The 6000-nt window shown below is 42.1% G+C and overlaps 1 protein-coding gene across 1 annotated transcript in view; it reads left to right on the top strand.

The window, feature by feature from the left end:
* The first annotated feature begins 227 nt into the window (after positions 1-227).
* Positions 228-6000, top strand: part of LOC132393469 (transmembrane protease serine 2-like) — a 68326-nt gene continuing 62553 nt past the window's right edge. The window contains exon 1 of the mRNA XM_059968743.1: positions 228-330. The gene's annotated coding sequence lies outside the window, so the exon portion shown is untranslated. The remainder of the gene's footprint in view (positions 331-6000) is intronic.

Here is a 6000-nt window from a genome sequence, read left to right as displayed (position 1 = left end):
TGTCAGTTTTAGTTTCTTCAGACACTCAGGACATAGGGGAATAAATTTTACATTGCCAGAACATGCAGTTCTACTGTGCAATAACATATTTTGATTTGGATTCTATTAAGGTATTTTAGAAGTTTATCTTTGGGGCAATGTGCATGATGTTTTCTGGGACATGGTGGGGGTAGTAAAATTCCACCTACGGGCTTTGAATCTTATGAAAGCTTTTATTTGCAGTTTCAACTTACAACTGCATACCCTGTGGTACTTCAAAAGGGTGCGTAGCCCCATTACAATGGTGTGATGGGATACCGCAGTGTGCCAACGGCGAGGATGAAGAATGCTGTAAGGAAGATTTTACAATGCTATTGTTTGGTGTTTGCATTGATGTTCCTGTGTCCATTTGTTCCTTCCCAGTTACAGTAAGAATGGCAGCTCTGTTTTGATATGTTTCTGAAGATTTAATAATGTGATGCCTGATTAAACTGTGCATGATTTGGTACTATTACTCAAAAAGTGGTTAAATACCGTTGTCAATGATGTGGGGCAATGAGAACAAACTTCGGTGCTTCTACACTCAGTGGCTACTTTATTAGGTACACCTGCACATCTGCTTGTTAATGCAAGTATCTCATCAGCCAATCATGTAGCAGCAAGTCCGTGCATAAAAGCATGCAGACACGGTCAAGAGATTCACTTGTTCTTCAGAGCAACCATGAGAATTGGGAAGAAATGTGATCTCAGTGACTTTGACTGTGGAATGATTGGTGCCAGACAGGGTGGTTTGAGTATCTCAAAACTGCTGATCTCCTGGGATTTTCAAGCACAACAGTCTCTAGAGTTTACAGAGAATGGTGCAAAAAAACAAAAGAAGCTTCTGGTGACTGGTAGTTCTGTGGGGGGAAAAATCATCTTGTTAATGAGAGGTTAAAGGAAAATGACCAGACTGGTTTAAGCTGATAGGAAGACGACAGTAACTCAGATAACCATGAGTTACAACAGTGGTGTGCAGAAGAGCATCTCTGAATGCACAATTCATTGAATGTCGAAGTGGATGGCCTGTCGCAGTAGAAAGCCACAAGCGTACACCACTGAGTGTATGCTTTCACTGTAGCACTGGACGCCAATAGCAATGACCCACTTTCTAATTAGCAGGCAATACTAGAATTTCACTTCCACTTCTCATATTGACTACCAAAAAAAACAACTGTAGGAGGTTCTCCATGATTCCATGTTGAGGAGGTGGTCACTAGTTCCTGCAATGCTATGGAAGTTTCTTGAGCTGGATGGTTTGGTTATTTTTACCCAGTAGCACCATTACATATGTGTGAGTAAGGATGACCATGGAATCGTATGATTAAGTGTTGCTACCATGCCATGTTACTACTGGTACACACTGAGCAACTTAGTGCGGGAGCGACAGACTGGACCCACCGAGGTGGAAAATGTGTGCACTCAGAAGCCCATGCCAAAAGAGTGTTCTCCACGCGTAGAATGCCCAAGCGATCCACTGCATGCTCAACAGCTGCATTCTTATCGATCTGATATGGGACACCTGCCATTCCCAATCTGGTGACCGTGTTTGAATTTTCACTAGTCCCTACCGAGTTGCTAAACTTTTGCTGGAAAGACAACCTTGCTATCTGCTAGCTTCGTGTCATTGAGGTAGGGTGACAGTCGGGTCAAAATCATTCTCGACCCAATTGCAACAAGTTCTCACTCAGCATCCACAGTGTGAGCCTTTCAGTGAAGGTATTCTGGAACCTGGAACAGTACAGCACAGGAACAGGCCATTCAGCCCACAATGTTTTGACAAACCAATTAAATTAGTGATCAAGTAGCCAAGTAAACTAATCCCCTCTGCTGACACAATGTCCTTCCATTTTCCTCACATTCTTGTGGCAATCTAAACATCTCTTAATATTCCTTAACATTTCTGTCTCTAAACACCCCAGGCAGTGTATTCCAGGCACCCACTGTTTTCTGTGTTTGGGGGGGAGAAAAACACTTGTCTCTAACCTCTCGTTTAAAACGATCCCTTCTTACCTGAAATGCATGCCCGTTGGTATTAGACATTTCAACTCTGGGGGGAAAAAAGACCTTCTATGTCTATGTTCCCTATGCCTTTCATAATCTTATAACCCTCTATCAGATCTCCTGTCAGCCTCCACTTCTCCAGAGAAAACTGTATATGTAGTATAATATTGAACCACACAGAAAAGATCATCCAAGATATGACTCATGATATTGCATCACATGCTTTCCAGATAAACAAAGACATATCTGATCCTCTGTTTTCCCCTAAAAAAAATGTTCAGCAGTTCTCTCTCCTTCAAGGGAAGCAAAACCAGAATCTCTAGTTTCATGGAACTTAAACCTCTTAACCACAGAGCCATGTAAATAAATATTTTCTGGTTATTTCTTTTGAGGCTTTCACATCCTGAAGCACAATGCTTTAAACCTGGAGTCACAAGATACTGTAGGTGCTGCAATACAGGGCATGAAGTCTGCTGAAGGAACTTAGTGGGTTGAGTAGCATCTGTGGAAGAAAGGAATGTCAAAGTTATGGGTCAAGTTCAGGGCCGATGCTGGATCAAATTGTCAATAATTCTTCCCCCCCCCCCCACCCACCCCAGAGAATGTGCTTGACTTGCTGGAGTCCTCCAACCAATTGCAAGTTGCTTGTCCTCCTGATCAGGACTGGCTCAATATTATACATGTACAACCTTTCATTCCAGCAGTGAAACTGCAGATGCAGGAATCCAGAGCAAAACCCAGAATGTTGGAGGAACTCAGTGGTGGAGTCCTCAGCAATGGAGGGAAATGGATTGTTGACATTTTGGACTGAGACCCTTCATCTAGATAGAAGGGAAATAGCCTGTTTAAAAAAGATAGAGGGAAGAGCTGAGCAAGAGTTTGCAGATGGTGAGATCCAGGTGAGGAAGAGTAATGGGCAGGTGAGGTGTGATGGAAGTGACAATGGGCTGATGTGGTGTGACATGGTATGGGAGGGTGGGGGGGGGGCTACTGCACAGGAGGGAAGTAAACTGCAGACAGTTGTAAACTCTATCAACTCCACCATGAGCTTTAGTCTCTGTAGTATCCAGTAGTATTCAGGGAGCAATGCCTCAAAGGTGTCCATCAGTAAGGACCCCAGTACCCAGGTCATGCCTTGTTTTCATTCCTGCCATCAGGAAGGAGGTACAGAACCCTAAAGGCACATACTCAACAATTCTTCACCTCTGCCATCCAATTTCTGAATGGACATTGAACTCATGAACTCTACCTCACTACTTTATAAAATTTCTATTTTTGCATGACTTGTGTAATTTTATACATGTGTGTGTTATTATTATCATGTATTGTATTTTTCTGCTGCAAAGCCAACAAATTTCACAACATATGCCAGTGATATTAAATCTGATTCTGAGATGACAGAATCTGACAGCTGAGGAAATAGAGCACAGAATCAAGGTATCAATGAGATTGAAAGATTACAGAGAAAATTTATAAGAATGTTGCCAGGTTGAAAAGGTTAAAACTTTATTCCTTGGAGCATGCGAGAATGAGGGGAGATCTGATAGAGGTATACAAAATTGAGGGGAACAGATAGGGTAAACACAAGCAGCTTTTTACACTGAGGTTGTGGGACACTAGGACTAGAGGTCATTGGTTAAGGGTAAAAGGTGAAATATTTAAGGGGAACCTGAGGAGGAACTACTTCACCCAGAGGGTGGTGAGAGTGTGGAATGAGCTCCCTGTCGATGGGGTGGACTCGGGTTTGATTTTAAAATTTAATAGAAGTTTGGATTGGTACATGGGTGGGAGGGGTGTGGAGGGCTATGGTCCAGTTGCAGGTTGATAGATTGAGATGTACCTGCTTCTTTGCTGTAGGGTTCTATGACACTCTGACTCTTCTAGAAACCCTAGATTTTATTACAGGCAATTAACTACCTAATTGACTAGCAATTAACTAGGGAAAGGTTAAATAAGTTGGGACTTTTTTTCCCCTGGAACATTGGAGAATGAGGGATATAGATTGGGTAAATGCAGACTGGGACAATGAGGTCTACAAATGAGATTGAACTGCCAGAATGGCGGTTCAGCAATGTTACGTGGAGAGCAAAGGGCACGATGAGGCACAGAAAAGGACATCTACTGCAAAGACTCCAGTAGTGAAAACCACTTGCACCATTGGACTCTGATATCCAGAGTCAAGAAAGTGTAACTGCCCCATTGCAATGGCTTTTAAAAAAAAAGGCACAGGCCTCCTATCATGGTTGGGTATGACAGACAACCACCAACAGTATCGGTGGTGTCCTGTAATTCATTTAACTACTTCCATGGAAATTTGACTCATTGGGACAGCCACTTAATTATGCCAAAATGTACTGGTCCTGATGTGTCCTAGTTATTATATATAAAAACATAAAGGCAACATCTTTTTATTCTTTGGATATTTCCAGCAGTAAATAAAATCAGAAGTATTGATACGCTACAGTAAGTGTAGGGATTGAGGATTGCTGTTACGTATAAAATAAAAGGTAAAAAGCAGAAACCACAGGAATGTCTCAGTAGGCCATCCAATGGTCTACTCTCCATCAGTAATACCTGTGTGAGATGACACTACTTTCCTTGTTCTAACAAAAGGTTACAGACTCAAAGCATTGACAGACACTCTTTTCAGCCTCACCTGTTGATTATTTACAGTACTTTCTGGTTGTATTTCAGATTTACAGAATGTGGTTGTTTTAATTTAAATTTGGGTTACTCATCTTCCAGGTCCATAGCTCCTTTTAAGTTTAAAACTTTTCTCATTCAGACCTCTCAATCCCACGTGCACAGCAGAACAGGGTGATGTCATTCTAAAAGATCACAGTTCAGCTTGGCTAATTTCCTATCCATTGTATCTCTGCTAGAGTGTGTGTGTGTGGACTTTTGCACAACAGTCTAGTAAATTTATGTATTGTACTCTACTGCTGCTGCAAAAATAAACAGATTTCATGACATATGTGACTGATAAACCTGATTCCTAGATGGGTCTGTGGACCGAGAGTGGAAAGAGGGCAGGGAGAGAGGAATCATGGCTGAGAAAAGAGGAAGGGAGCAGGAAGCACCAACCAGACATTCTGGAATCAATAAACCAATTGTCTGGCACCAAATTACCTTGTCTGGCGACTCAGGGCTGGGTGTGTCTGTACCCACATCAGAATCAAGTTTATTATATTGGCATGTGTCGTGGAATTCGTTAACTTAGCAGCAGCAGTTCAATGCAATACATAATAGAAAAGAAAAAAAGTAAAAATAAGTAAATCAATTACAGTATGTATATTGAATAGATTAAAAATGTGCAAAAACATAAATTTATATTAAAGAAGTGAGGTAGTATTCATGGGTTCAATGTCCATTTAGGAATCAGATGGCAGAGGGGAAGAGGCTGTTCCTGAATTGTTGAGTGTGCCTTCAGGCTTCTGTACTTCCTACCTGATGGTAACAGTGAGAAAAGGGCATGCCCTGGGTGCTGGAGGTCCTTAATAATGGATGCAGCCTTTCTGAGACACCACTCCTTGATGATGTCTTGGGTACTTTGAAGATGGAGCTGACTAGATTTAGGACCCTCTGCAGCTTCCTTTGGTCTTTTGCCGTAGCCCCCCATACCAGACAGTGATGCAGCCTGTCAGAATGCTCTCCACGATACATCTACAGAAGTTTGAGTGTTTTTGTTGACACACCAAATCTCTTCAAACTCCTAATGAAGTATAGTTGCTCTCTTGCCTTCTTTATAGCTGCATCAATATGTTGGGACCAGGTTAGGTCCTCAGAGATCTTGACACCCAGGAACTTGAAACTACTCACTCTCTCTACTTCTGATCCCTCTGCGGATTCTTTGTGTTCCTTTGTTTTGCCCTTCCTGAAGTCCACAATCAGATCTTCTGTATTACTGACGTTGAGTGCCAGGTTGTTGATGCAACACCACCACACATATCTCACTCCTGTACGCCCTTTCGTCTCCAT

Source organism: Hypanus sabinus, chromosome 4 (genome assembly GCF_030144855.1).
Source record: "Hypanus sabinus isolate sHypSab1 chromosome 4, sHypSab1.hap1, whole genome shotgun sequence".
NCBI classification, from domain to species: domain Eukaryota; kingdom Metazoa; phylum Chordata; class Chondrichthyes; order Myliobatiformes; family Dasyatidae; genus Hypanus; species Hypanus sabinus.
Note: the sequence above shows the minus strand (reverse complement) of the source record. Positions and strands in the feature narration are given on the sequence as shown.